The sequence below is a fragment of the Kogia breviceps genome, chromosome 1 (genome assembly GCF_026419965.1).
Source record: "Kogia breviceps isolate mKogBre1 chromosome 1, mKogBre1 haplotype 1, whole genome shotgun sequence".
Classification (NCBI taxonomy): Eukaryota; Metazoa; Chordata; class Mammalia; order Artiodactyla; family Physeteridae; genus Kogia; species Kogia breviceps.
In genome coordinates this window covers 171,910,393-171,923,502 of record NC_081310.1, presented here as the reverse complement: position 1 = coordinate 171,923,502, position 13,110 = coordinate 171,910,393, and positions in this window count along the sequence as shown.

Here is a 13,110-nt window from a genome sequence, read left to right as displayed (position 1 = left end):
GCTCAGTAGTTGGCAGCGTGTGGGCTTAACTGCTTGGCGGCGTGTGGGATCTTCCCGGACCATGGCTTGAACGTTGTGTCCCCTGCATTGGCAGGCAGATTCTTAGCCACTGTGCCACCAGGGAAGCCCTGTATTTTTGATTAAAATCTTTTACTGAACTGATTCCTGGCAACAGGGTGGGAAAGGGCCCAGTAGGTGGAGCTGCTGCCCCTTTGCTGGGGTTAGCTCTCAGGGTGCTGCTGTCGAAAGTGCCCAGTACTCCATAGGTGCTTAGTATGCATTTGTTTATTGGATTTAATGCCACATGGTAGAGCTCTTGTGAAAAAAGATTTTCTCCATCCCTGCTCCCCTAGCATGAGATAAGTGTGGCCCCCAAAGGACTGGGCAGGAAAGGGCTTTCCCTTCACGTTTCTAGGGAGGACCATGGAGGAAGCCTGTGTTGGAGTCCCAGGTCGTTCAGAGGGTGGTTCCACTGAGACGTGGTGGGGTCTCCCCACGGGCAGTTCTGAGTGTCTGTTTACGGCTTGCTGTCTCCCCATGCTGCTGGCTGTGGGGCAGCAAACAGTTAAGAGCTGCACGGCCTCCAGCAGGGGAGGCAGCCAGCAGATGCAGACTCGCCCTGCCTCCCTGTGGAGGGCCGATGAGGCTGGGGCCTGTTGGGACTTGAGACAGAGAGGCGAGTGGGTGAATGGTGCTGGCCTCCCTTCCTCCTCAAGCTCTCCCAGCGTCGGTTCACAGAGCCGCCTCATGCACGGGGTGTTGGGGAAGGGTGGGCCAAGGCCCCAGGTGAGGAGAGGAGATGGGGCACCTGAGATACCGTCCTGGGGCTGTGGCAGCAGGTTTCTTGTGCAGCTGCTTCCTGGAGTCAGAGGGTGTGCTCTCTTTTGCCAGCCAGGTCTTGGGGCCTCCCTGCTGGCAGGGCTCCCGCCTAGCTCCCTTGGGTCTGTCTCAGCAGAAAGTGTAGGGAAGGAGCCCAGAGCAGCTACGCAATGCTGAGAGGCAGAGCCTCCTTTCCCAAGTCCAGCGAGTGGAGTTAGGAGGTTCAGGAGGCTGCCCAGTTCATGCTTCTGCTTGCCCTCCTTTCCTAACTTCTCCAGTCGGGGAAAAAAAAATCTCTCCTGCTTCTTCAGACTCCCTATAAGGAATCTCCCTGTTCCTTGTTCCTGAATCCATCATTACTTTGGGGAAGTGCTGTCTAATCTGTATCTCTCCTTACTGGAGTTGGTATCTAGTTCTCCCTACCCAGTCTTGGCTGCATCCCTCGATGGACCTGGTAATGGCCATGGCCATTTCCTTTCTTGTGCGAGGGGAGCAGACTGGCTGGTGTCTGGGCAGTGGTGCTGCAAGGGTGGTAGTAGAGGCTGGTGCAAGGCAGAGCCAAGGACCTAGCTGTTTCTCGACAAGAGGAGTTTATCTGGGGACTGCTGTGTTTGGGGTTGAGGGTGGGAAGGAAGTCCTTTCCTCTCCTCCTGTCGTCTGTCACCTGACGGTCAAGCCCAGACCATAAGTGTTAATGAATCTCTGGTGCCCCGGAGGCAGCTGGGCAGCCCCCACTGTCCTGAATCAGCCTGACTCATTTACAGCTCTCTCCTAGTTCCCCCAAAGTCTTCTCTCTGCGGTGGCAAATGTCGGGGGGGTTGGTTTCAGGTTTCATGTTTTCACATTACTGGGTGGAAAAAAAAAAACCTTTCCAAGCCAAAAACCAGCTTCTACAGCAGAAACAACATGTCCCGAGAGCACTGAAAATTTCCCCATCTTCTCTCCTCAGCTGCTCAGCGACACTGAGGCCAGTGACAGAGGGGTTAAGAGGAGGGGGTTGGAGCCAGGCTGAGCAGAGCGTTGGGGACAGTCCCTTTGGAGGTGGCAGCACTTGCCTTCCTGCGTAAAGATGGGAGGACCTTTGCAGGGCCCTCTCTAGCTCTGGAGCCTGTGGCCCCCTGTGGCCAGCCGTGGATTGCCAGGGGACTGGGACAGCCATCTCGGGATGGGCAAGGGCTAGGGAATGAGGGACCCTCTCGCATCTCTAGCTAATTTGATCCCAGGGGGTGGGGGGGCAAGTGTCCCTCCCTCAGAGAGGGCTCTTGAGGTGCAGTGGTAAGTGGGGAGATGCAGGGTCCATCTGGCACATGGAGACTAAGGGGTGCCACCACCTCCTGCTACTGCCTGGTAGCATTATAGACCACGCCCACCCCGACAGAGGCAGATGGCCTCCAAGAGAGGCAGTGGCAGGGTGTGAGTGTGTGGGGGGGATGGGGTCCTGGCCTGGTCGGGCCATGCTGGGGGAGAGGGAAAGTGGAAACCCCAGATGGAGCCAGTGAAGCTTGGGGGCATGCCTAAGTTTGCTGTGTAAGGGTGTCAGGTGCTCAGAGCCCCGACCCTGCCCACCTGCCTGGGCTCCAGAAGCTGCCCCTGTTAGTTCTATAGTGAAGGCAAAGGTCTCCCGGGGGCGGGAGTCTCTGCTGCAGCTGGAGCCTGGTGGGCTGGAGGGAGACCCCCTCCCTGCCAGGTCCCCAGAGCTCAGGGCCTGGGCAGCAGCTCCTCCCACAGGGTGCGCCTGTTTATTATGCGCTCGGGCTCCCTCGCCACGCTGGCAGGCAGCGGCCTTCATTAGCAGAGGAGCTGGGGTCTGTTTTGGCTGCCTCATCAGCATCAGTGAACTGCGTCCCTGCGAGATTTGATACAATTTAATTAACCTAATTAAAAGCTCTGATTGCAGAGATGATTGGGGTAGCGCCAGCAGCGACTGCATATTTATAATGAGCTGCAAGGTGTGGGACCGCAGCCAAACGCCACGCATCCTAATGAGCGGGAGCCGGGAGCCAGGGAGCGGGAGAGCGAACGTTTATTTTTGGCAACAATGCCCAGTTCCTCCCTGCCAGGGAGTCAGAGACCTAGGGAGCAGAGACGGACCTGCCCGCCAGAGCTCTTCGACACAAGGTGGGAGCAGGAACTGTGCCCCACGTGTCCTGGTGCCTTCGGACGCCCACACGAGCGCACAGTGACTGTGTTTTCTGCGGCAGAGTGGGGGGATGGGACCCCAGCAGTGCACTTTTCCTGCCTCTCTCCATCTTTGGACCACGAGCCCTGGTATGAGGAAACGGCCCAGCAGAACCACCTTGATGTCAAGACTTCTGGATCCCTGGGTTATTCTCTTCCAACTTGTTGAGGAAGATCAGAGGCTGAAATCCTGGGTGGGGATCAGAAAAGGGGCCTGAACGTCCAAGAGACCCAGGTGAGGATCCTCGGCCTGGACCAAACAGGGGAAACAGGAGAGATGACCCTCCAGCTCATCCCGGACCCCTCACATCTCCTCACGTTCTTCTGAGAACCCTGCCTCAAGAGGGCCACCTCCCCTGGACTCTCCTCTCCCACTGCCTCTGCCTGGGGAGTCTTGGTTTGTCTGACTCAGCGTTTCCGCTGTAAATCACATCTAATAATAACGAGAGTGAGAGCTGTGGCAGAGATGCCGTGGGTGAAGGGGGCACCTGTGAGAAGGGACACGCTGCCTGAGTACAGGGGGGTGTGGAGTGGGGGCTGAGCTCCGGGCCGGCGGGAGTGAGGGCTGGGCTCTGGAAGTCACCATCAGAGGCCTGGGGAGGGGGGAAGAAGGTGGGAGCAGCCCTCCCCCACCCCAACCTCTGCCGGGTGAGCATGTGTAGGTCACGAGCTCAGCCAGGCTGGCCCAGCCCCCCTAGAGTGCCGCCAGGGCAAGATGAGATTTGTCCCCAGCCCACCTTGCAGAGCTGCAGCTGTTTAGCTCTCTTATCAATCTTCTCTGTGGGTTTAATCATCTCTCTGTCATCCTGCTGGGGCGGCCCTCCCCTTACAGGAGCCTAGCTTTCCTCTGATACCCCTCCCGCAGACACGACCATCCTTCTCCACCTGACTTCCCTTGTAGGAGACAGAGGGTGGGCCAGGGTGGATTTGCCCTAGGTTTAGTCTCAGTGTTGGGGCAGAGGTCCCTGTTTTTTTGCAAGAAGTCAGCAGGGATTAGGGGTGGGTAGAGGAGGCACTGGGGATCTTTGACTCCACTCGGGGCTGGGTAGGGCGGGGCCTAGGGGTTGGCCATGAGGGCCATTAGCCTGGATTGAGGAGATTCTGGGTAGGTGCGGTGTCCATCCCTTCCATCTCCCTCTCTCCTGCCAGCCCCTTGGCAGCTGCCTCCACCCACACCGTCCAGCCAGCCAGCTCTGGCCTCTTTTCCTGGGTGAGTCCTGTGGGGCTAGGCCCCATGGAGCCTTGTGGGACTCAGGGGCCCGTGGGCCGGAACCACGAGCCCACAGCTTTGCGTGCATCTTGGGAAAGAGGGTGCCCAGGAGTCAATGGAGCCTGTGTTGTGGTCCAGGCTAGGAGCCAGGGCGCAAGGGGCTCTGGGACCCATCCCTGTGCTGACGTGCAAAATGACCTTCAGGGCAACTCTTGGGCCTTCTCTGCTTTACTCTCTCTCCCCTCCACAGTATGTGGGGAATGGGCGGGGAGGGGGGTGGCATGGGGTGGTATATGCACCCCTCGGAGGGCACATGAGAAAGAGGGCCTTTCCTCCCCCTGCTCACTCACTACTCCCACCCCAGGCACTCTCAGTGCAAGTGGAAAGCTGCCGATTCCTTCCCATTTCTCAGAAGGGGATGGAAGGCCCCAAAGAGGATAGCATTAGCCTGAGCATCAGGCAGCTGTCCTTAAGGTGGGGGCTGAGAGGTCCCCTCAGGAGGGGACCACAGGTTCTGGAGGGGCACTGACTGCTCTTGGCCTGGAGGGGGCTTGCTCCCTCCAGCACAAGGCTGGGCTCTGGAGGACAATGGCGTGTTGATGAGGCTTTGGTCCTGGTCTCACATGACCCGATGGGGGTGGGTGGACCGCACGTGGCTGAGCCGCCTGGGCTGACCTTTGGTCGCTGGCTGGGGAAGAGAGGAAGCCACGAAGCTTCCCTCCCACTCAGTGCACCCCGGGCACCCTGCCGCCCCCATCCCAGGAGCTGCCCTCTGGGCACATGCACTGTCTTCACCTACCTTCTTCTTTTGGCCTTTCTCTTCCCTTCCTCTTCGCACTGCTCTGTGTGTGCGTATATGGCGTGTGGGCATGTATGTCTACGTGAGTGTGAGCAAGGAGGTTCCCAGAGGACGAAGGACAGTGAGACAAGAAACCCCCTTCATGGCTTCTTTCTAATAATGGATGAAGTTTCTTCCATTGCGGGGATAACACCAGGGTAGGGCCAAAGTGTATGCATGTGTGTGTGTGTGTGTGTGTGTGTGTGTGTGTGTGTGTGTGTGTATTTACCCACATGTGTTCATGGGCACAGATGTTGCATGAGTGTGCACACAGAAGGCAACGCCTCCTACCCTGCCTCGTCTTATGACATATGCCCTCCTCTGGTGGGAGCTGGGGATGTCGAGGTCAGCATCTTCCAGTTGGGGCAGGAACCCCCCCACACCCCACTCCCCAGCACAGGGCCAGAGTGTTACTTTCAAAAGGAAAAAGGAAGAATTTGGGGGGCGTTGTGTAATTATTGTAATTGATTGAATTAACTAAAATATACCATTCAGTGAGGAGGCACACACAAAATGAGAGTTATATGCAGTCATGTGAACACAGATGGAAAGTCAAGATACAGAGAGATGGGGGATAGGGTTATATTTGCACTTATGACTGTTTTTTTTTTTGTTTTTGTTTTTTTTGAGGAGCTAGGAAAGGTCCTAAAGCATTTTCTTTTCTAAAAAAATTTTAAATTTTATTTTGGAGTATTGTTGATTTACAATGTTGTGTTAGTTTCAGGTGTGCAACAAAGTGATTTAGTTATACATATATTCATATATCTATTCTTTTTCAGATTCTTTTCCCATATAGGTTATTACAGATTATTGAGTATAGTTCCCTGTGCTATACAGTAAGTAGGTCCTTGTTGATTATCTATTTTATGTACAGTAATGTGTATATGTTAATTCCAACCTCCTAATTTATCCTTCCCTTGCTCCTGTGATTCTTGGAAGGGGTTATCTCTCCTGCCTCTTCTCATCAAGGTGGATATAGCCAAGCAGGTTATCTCAAGAGACTCTTTTCCCAAAGTCCCCAGAGGGTTGAGCATGGCTGGTGGGGGGGGGGGCTCTGAGATGGGGAAAGCAGTACAAATAACTTGATATAGCACTTTGAAAGGGATCTCATGGTCTGACTTTGTCACAATATTACAAATATCACATGAAAATATTTTAGCATGGTCTCCTTTGTTGGGAGCCTCATTCAAGTTTCACTCTAGGGCTAGTCCACCCTAATACCCCAGCTGTGGCCCTGGGAGTATATAGAAGGAAGTTAAATTCCCAGATCTGGGATAAGATGGGGGTGGGGTGCCCCGATGCTGGCTTGGGGAGGCCTGTGGGTGAGAAGGGGACAGCATGGGTGCCCTCAGCCTTTTTCTCCAGGCTTCTCTCAAATTAACATTTTTGATGGTTTGGTTGATGGGTATTTCTGGGTGCTCCTCCCTCCCTCCCTCCTTCTTTGCCCCTCCTCTACCCTCATATAGTCCTACTGACCCCACTGGATGCTGGGGAGCTAGTATGGGAATGGTCCTCAGCACTGAAGCAGAAAGGAGAGAGCCTGGAGGGGCTGGGATGGAGGCTGGGGCTGAGGTTGGCGTGGGGCACAGAGGCTGAGACAGAGGCTGAGGCAGAGGCTGGAGTTGGGATCTGAAGTTGAAGCTGAGTTGAGCGTGGACCCCAGTGGGGTTGTTGGAGATTGGATTGGCAGGGCATCTCTCTCCGTTTTGACAGGATTCCGAGAAGCCTGTTTTTGGAGTCCAAGGCAGATGTTCTCCCCCAATGAAGAGCATGTTTGGTGTCTGCTTTCCCCTCGGAGGGGCGGGAATGTCCCCTCCCCCTGCTCCCCTCAGCTGAGCAGAGTCATACATCACCAAGGGGCCGGGCTCCCTAGATGTATTGCCCTAATACGTCGCTATAGCAACCCCACTCTAATCCTGCATTATTCTAATGTGGTCCCCCTCCCCACTGTGATGTATAGCTTGGGTCTTGGAGCTGCGAGGCCCCTTCTCTGAGTCTGCTCCAAGTACCCTAGGGATGGGTGGGTCCGAGGACGGCTTGGCTTCCTTGGGTCCTGTCTCTCTTCTCCTCACCCTGTGCATGGGATCCTTTGTGAGCTGGGGTGTGGAGGTGGGCTCTGGCCCAGCGGCCCACCAGCTCGCCTGCCCAAAGAGGGGAAGCAGCACACGAGTGCCTGATGCACCGACCCACGCCAGCCTGCCCGGCCTGGGGACCTGAGGCCTTGGGGTTGGGGGCCAGGGCAGGACAATGGCTGCATTCCGGCTACCAGCCACAGGCCTCCATTGTTCCTGTGGACACTGCCTGCTTGAGGGCCGCAATTCTGGCCCTCACCCCGCATGGGGCGTAGGATGCTCCCTGGACCACTCCCCCGGGGACCATAGAGGGGTGATTCATGGGGTGACCAGGGCATAGCAAGCCCCAGCTATGCCCAGATTCTGGGGGGTGGGAGGGGGAGGTGACTGAGGGTTGTTTGTGTCAGGAGAGGGCGGGGTTGAATAGCCAGAGGACTCAGGGCTGTGGACACCAGCCACGTCATCTTGTACTCCTCCTCATGTGTGGGCTGGTCAGAGAGGCCCCATTGTCAGAGGGGCAGGCCCACCCAGGCTGGAAGGGAAGTGAGGATGGAGAGGGACCACCTCAGAGCTGGGAGGACCCGTAGACCACCCCCCATACCCCACTGGTGAGGAAATTGAAGTCCAGAGAATAGCAGGGACTTACTCAATGTCACACAGCTAGGTGGGGACAGGCCTGGGTCCAGAACATTTCCCCATATCTCTCTGGTGCTGAGATACTGCTGCCATTTCTGGTAGAAAAACTGAGCTCCAGTGGTGATCTTCAGCCTTGGCAAAAGTTATATCCACAAGCTCCTTTCTCTCCCTCACTTGCTTTGAAATTTCTCTAGTTTAGGTCAATACCTGGCATCCCTGGAATGAGAATTTAGAGCTAAGGGGAGTCCTTGGGCCATGCAAAGGCTATACTGACTACATCTTCTGTAGGGCCCTGAAGAAATGAGTGGGGCATGGAGGTTCCCAGTGCTCTGACACAAAAGATTCATAGATGTAACAGTAGATTTCATTGTTTCCTCCCAAACAATGATCTCCCTTGGGCTCTCACATGCCTACTCTATATGACTGAGAGGTAGGAAAGGGAAGAGGCTAACCCAGGAGCGTTTTAAAGACAGGGGGACTGGTCTGTTCCTGCTTCTCAGCATAGGGTCTGTTAAATTATATGATTGGATGAGTGGATGGATTGTGAGTGGTTGGGTAAATGGATGGGTGGGTGGTTGAAGAGGTACATGGATGAATGGATGAGAGGATGGGTGGGTAGATGGGTGAATGGATGGTTGCATGGGTGGTTGGTGAATGGACGAATGGATGGACGTAGGATGGATGTAGGTAAACGAGGGAACGCCCATTTCATATATTGCGGTCCAGAGATGACAAATGACCCAACTTGGGTCATACTAAAGATAAACAGTAGAGTGAGGCCTGGAGCCAGGTACCTGGCCCCTGCCTTTTAAGCTGGGATGCCCTGTGGCATGGTTTGGTGGTCAACCTCTGGGCAGGGTTGCAGTAGAAGCAGGAGTTGGGACGTGAAGGAATCTACAGTTAGATTAGTGTCATGGTGGGTGGCTGCGCGGGGTCGAGGGGCCTTGACCCTGAGTTGGATCTTCTGTGTTGGGATCAAAGTGGGTGTGTGGAAGGGTCCTGAGCAGGGCAGGAAGAGGCATGAAGGCTCAGGAAGGGGGAACTAGTGGGGTCTGAGGGCATTGGGGCTGAGTGGTTTTATCTCCTTGGGATCAGGCCCTGAGCTAGGAGGCCCAGAGGCAACCCCTCACGCATTCTTCATGACCTAGCTTAATGGTACCATTGTCTGTGGGGACTTCCCTGACCCTCTGGGTGCTGTCTTCCCAGAACCCAGCACAGAGCCTTAGTACTTAGAAGAGGCTCAGAGCACATTACTGGGGGCATGGGGTTGCCACAAAGAGTCAGATGGGGGGAACAGGCTAGAAGATTGCACCTGCCTAATTTTCTGGGTCATTTTGGGCAAGTCCCTCAAAATCCTTGGGCCTCCGTTTCCTCATCTGTGACCTGGGAATGGAGAGCTTGAACTTTTCTTCCCAGAATGGTTTTGAGAATGAAGAAAAATAATTCTGGGGGTAGAAAAAGCATTAGCATTATTTTTCTGCACTGCTTCAGCCCCAGCAATTATACAATAATATATATTGTACATATAAAGTTGATTTTATAGCTAATATTTAATGTGCACTTACATTATGCCAGGCTCTCTTCTAAGTGTTTATGTATATCATCTCTCATCTAATCCTCACAGCAATCCTACCAGGCAGGTACTGTCACTGTCTTCTTTTGACAGATGAGGAAAGAAGCTTGCCCAAGGTCCCATGGGTAGGAGGTGGCGAGGCCAGGATGCAAGCCTGGGCAGATGCCAGGGTCCGCATTCTTAGCTTCTCAGTGCGCAGTGCTCTGAATCGACACATCAGGAAGGCTTCCTGACCTTGGTGATTCATCCAACTTCCCTGAGTCTCATGGGATTAACCTGATCGCACGGTGGTGGAGAAGGGGGCAGATCTAATTAGCTCTAATACCCTTGGTCCCTACTTCTCTCCCTGGCCCAGTCCTGAGTTCTAGAACCCCCTCCGCTTTGGGCACATGCCCCAAGCACTGGACACTGCTGTTCACCCCAGCAGGGAGTATAAAAATAACATGGACCTGTGTGTCAGATAAAATGGGTTTTATTCCAGGTTTTATAATTAACTAGTCTCGCTGCCTTGGATAGGTCACTCAAACTCTCTGGGCAGCAGTTTCCCCAACTGCAAAATAGGAATAGTTAATGTGAGAGAAAGAAAATAAAGTACAAAGTCAGAGCACGGATAAGTATTATGTCAGAGTGCCTTGGGCGGAGTGGGATCTATGTAAAAGTTCATTACATTTTGGTTTTCTTCCCTGTTCCCTTGCTTTTGTACAATGCCCTACCCAGGCCCCATAGTAAAACAGTTTTCATTCATCCATCACCTACTTATACTGAGCACTCTGTGTACCTCATGTCCCTTAATCCTCAAAATAGCGCTATGATGTAGGGACTGCCATTGTCACCGTACCAGAAAACTGAGGCACAGAAAGGGTAAGGAGCTGGCCTAAAGACACACAGCTGATTAGAGGTGGAGCCAGGATTTGTATCCAGATCTTTCTGGTCCCACAGCCTCTGTGCTTCACTATTCTGCTCTCTGCCTCTCCTGAGACATAGAGAGCATCCCCAGGGATTTTGATGACAATGGGAAAAGGCAGGTAACCCACAGTGGCAGGAAGGAGCTTTGCCAGAGGGCCAGGTCTGTCCATGAGCTGCTGAGGTCAACTCTAGCAGCTTCTGCATGGAGGGAGCACTTCCTCCTCTCCAGGCTGGCCAGCCCTGGGGAAAGGCAAGGATGGTGTCAATTTCCAACCGTAAGCAGGGAGGGCAGTAGCAGTGCAGGGTCACAGTCTGCTCCTGCTAAGAGCTGAATAATCTGGAGCCTTTGAAGAAGGATTTCTGAAAAGCCATCAGGAGTGAATCATTGACTTAGGGAGGCAATGAATCAAAGGGGAGTTCATAAAACGGCAAATGAATCGGGTGTGCGGACGACAAGCCACTGCTATTCCCCAGAACCCTCCGGGGACAAGAGAGCCGAGAGAAGAGAAATAAAAATAACACGAGGCCTCACGCCTGCTCCAAACCCGAGTCAGCCCCTCCTTCCACGTGGACAGACAGAGGGACAGAGGGATGAGACCCACTCGTGGGGCCAGAGGGAGGCTCCCAGGGCATGGTTCGGCTCCCTGGTCCAGGCTGCGGGTGCAATTAGCAAACGCCCTTTCCCCTTCCTTTCAGGAGCCCTCACAAGAAAGAACACTGATTTTGACGAACACCCAAAATAATGTGAGATCAGGCACCATGCATTATGCATGAGGTCTGATTTAACATGAACATTATTTCTTGTGTACGAGACCATATGCCTCCGTGCTGTCTCTGCAGCCTAATAATACCCAGACCCACCCTGGTCAGGCTCAGCCAGAGACATGTCCACTGGGGGTGTGTGTGCGTGGGGGGCCGTTGAGGCAGAGCCCTCCTGGTACTTGGCTCTTCTGAGGGCCCATTCAGATGCCCTGGAGGTGGGTGGGAGGTCATGCCCCTGGAGAAACACCAGGGAGGGAGCTGGGGGTGTGTGTGTGAAAGTGTCAGTGTGTGTGTGTGTGTGTGTGTGTGTGAGAGAGAGAGAGAGAGAGAGAGAGAGAGAGAAAGAGAGAAAGAGAGAGAGAGAGAGAGATCAGGAGCCCGTGGCTACATGATGCTGGGTTCATGGTGTGGCGACGTGGGGACACGTTTTTAGCACAGGAGAGACGATGGCAGGAATGGATAGTTCTAATTGCTGTGTGTGTTTGTATATATACACGCATATGTATGTGTGGGGGTGTGTGTTTAAAAAATAAGATCACACATACATACAAACACACAGCCTAACTTTAATTATCTGAAGGGAGCAGGCGAGATCTGGGGGGAGCTGGGAACAATGATGGTCGGGGATGTGTTTGGAAAGTGGGGTGAGTGCTTGGAAATCCTGAGAGGAAGGGACCCTGCCAAGGGATGGAAAGGATGCTGCGTGTGGCAAATCAAATAGCACAGGTGCAGGTACCCAGAGACTCTGGAAAACTCGGTGTCAAAGGCCGCGAAGCTGGCCAGACGGTGGCACGGGTGTGCCCGAGAGTGTCAGCACGTGTGAGCGAGCGAGCTGGTAGAGTGTGCATCGGGGTTCGTTGGCTGAGAGGAGGAGTGGTAACGACAGGTGTGAGTGGGGCAGAGACAGAGGAGGTAGCTGTGATGGAGACTTTCCGAGAATGGCTGTGGAAACAGGCGGGGTAGTAGATGGGGAAGGAAGGGTCACGGGCAAGCCTGTGCTTGTGAAACAGGACCGCTTCCACTGGAGGCGAAAGTTGCCTCTGCTCTACCCTCTGTAGAGTAGCCAGCTTGATGCTGATTTTGGGGGTAGGCTCAGCTGTGAGGTGGCCCTGGTGACTGCTGCCATGTCCCAGCTCAGGGACCAATAGAGGGCAGTCCTCCCACACGGAGGCCTCCCAAGCAGCAAGGGGAGCCCAGAATGGAGGGCCAAACACTAACTCCAAGGCCTTCACATATGTGGAGCAGGGACAGGATTGACAGCTCCTCAGGCTCTGGTCACTAAGCCAGAGGCCCCGGGTGAATCCCCCTCCCTAAGCTTGGGGGTAGCCACCAGACCAAGTAACCAGCCTCCTCTTGCTCCTCCCCCTGCTCAGGTAGGTCTCTTTTCTGGAGCTCCAGCCCTGCTGGGGAAAGCCTGGGCCTGGGTGTGTCACTAGGGGCTTGACCTTCCCCGATGATGGCCCAGAGCCTCTCCAGAGGAGGCTCAATTCTAAAGAGCCCTAAGTGGGCAGTTGTGGTGGGGGTCAGCTAGTCCTGTGGACACCCAGTTGAGTCTTGGGGTGAAGGGATGATTGCACAGGTCCTAAGCTATGCAACATTGATGCCAGTGCAACTTCCTGGGGCACGTGGTGGTGGGGAATACAGGCGTCCTTCAAGTTCAGGGCCAGGCACCATCCAGGTGTGCCTTGATGATCACAGGCGACCACAGTGGCCGCCTTCCTTCTTCCCATTTTAGCCACCCCCCACCCTGCAAATGTCCCAGCTCAAAGCATCGGCAATGTAGCATGGACTTTCCTTCCCCCCTCCTATGTCTGGGAGCAGCTATGGATTTGCAGGCACAGTGGCACATGCACACGTTTGTACACCAACACAGAGAGGCTCACATGGGGAGAGGGATGCTCTCTCCAGCTACCAGAATCTGTGGTTGCATGATCTTAGAAAATAATTTTGTTCCAATGAGAAGGGGAGGGAGATGGGATGAGAAAATCCCACATCTGTTAGGGAAAGCTTGGGCTTCGTGGGAGGTCAATGCTAGGGACAGCTGGCTCTCTTGGACGAAAGGCAGTTTCAAGCTCTCAGGAGTGATCAGGTAGATCAACATACACATAGGATGGAA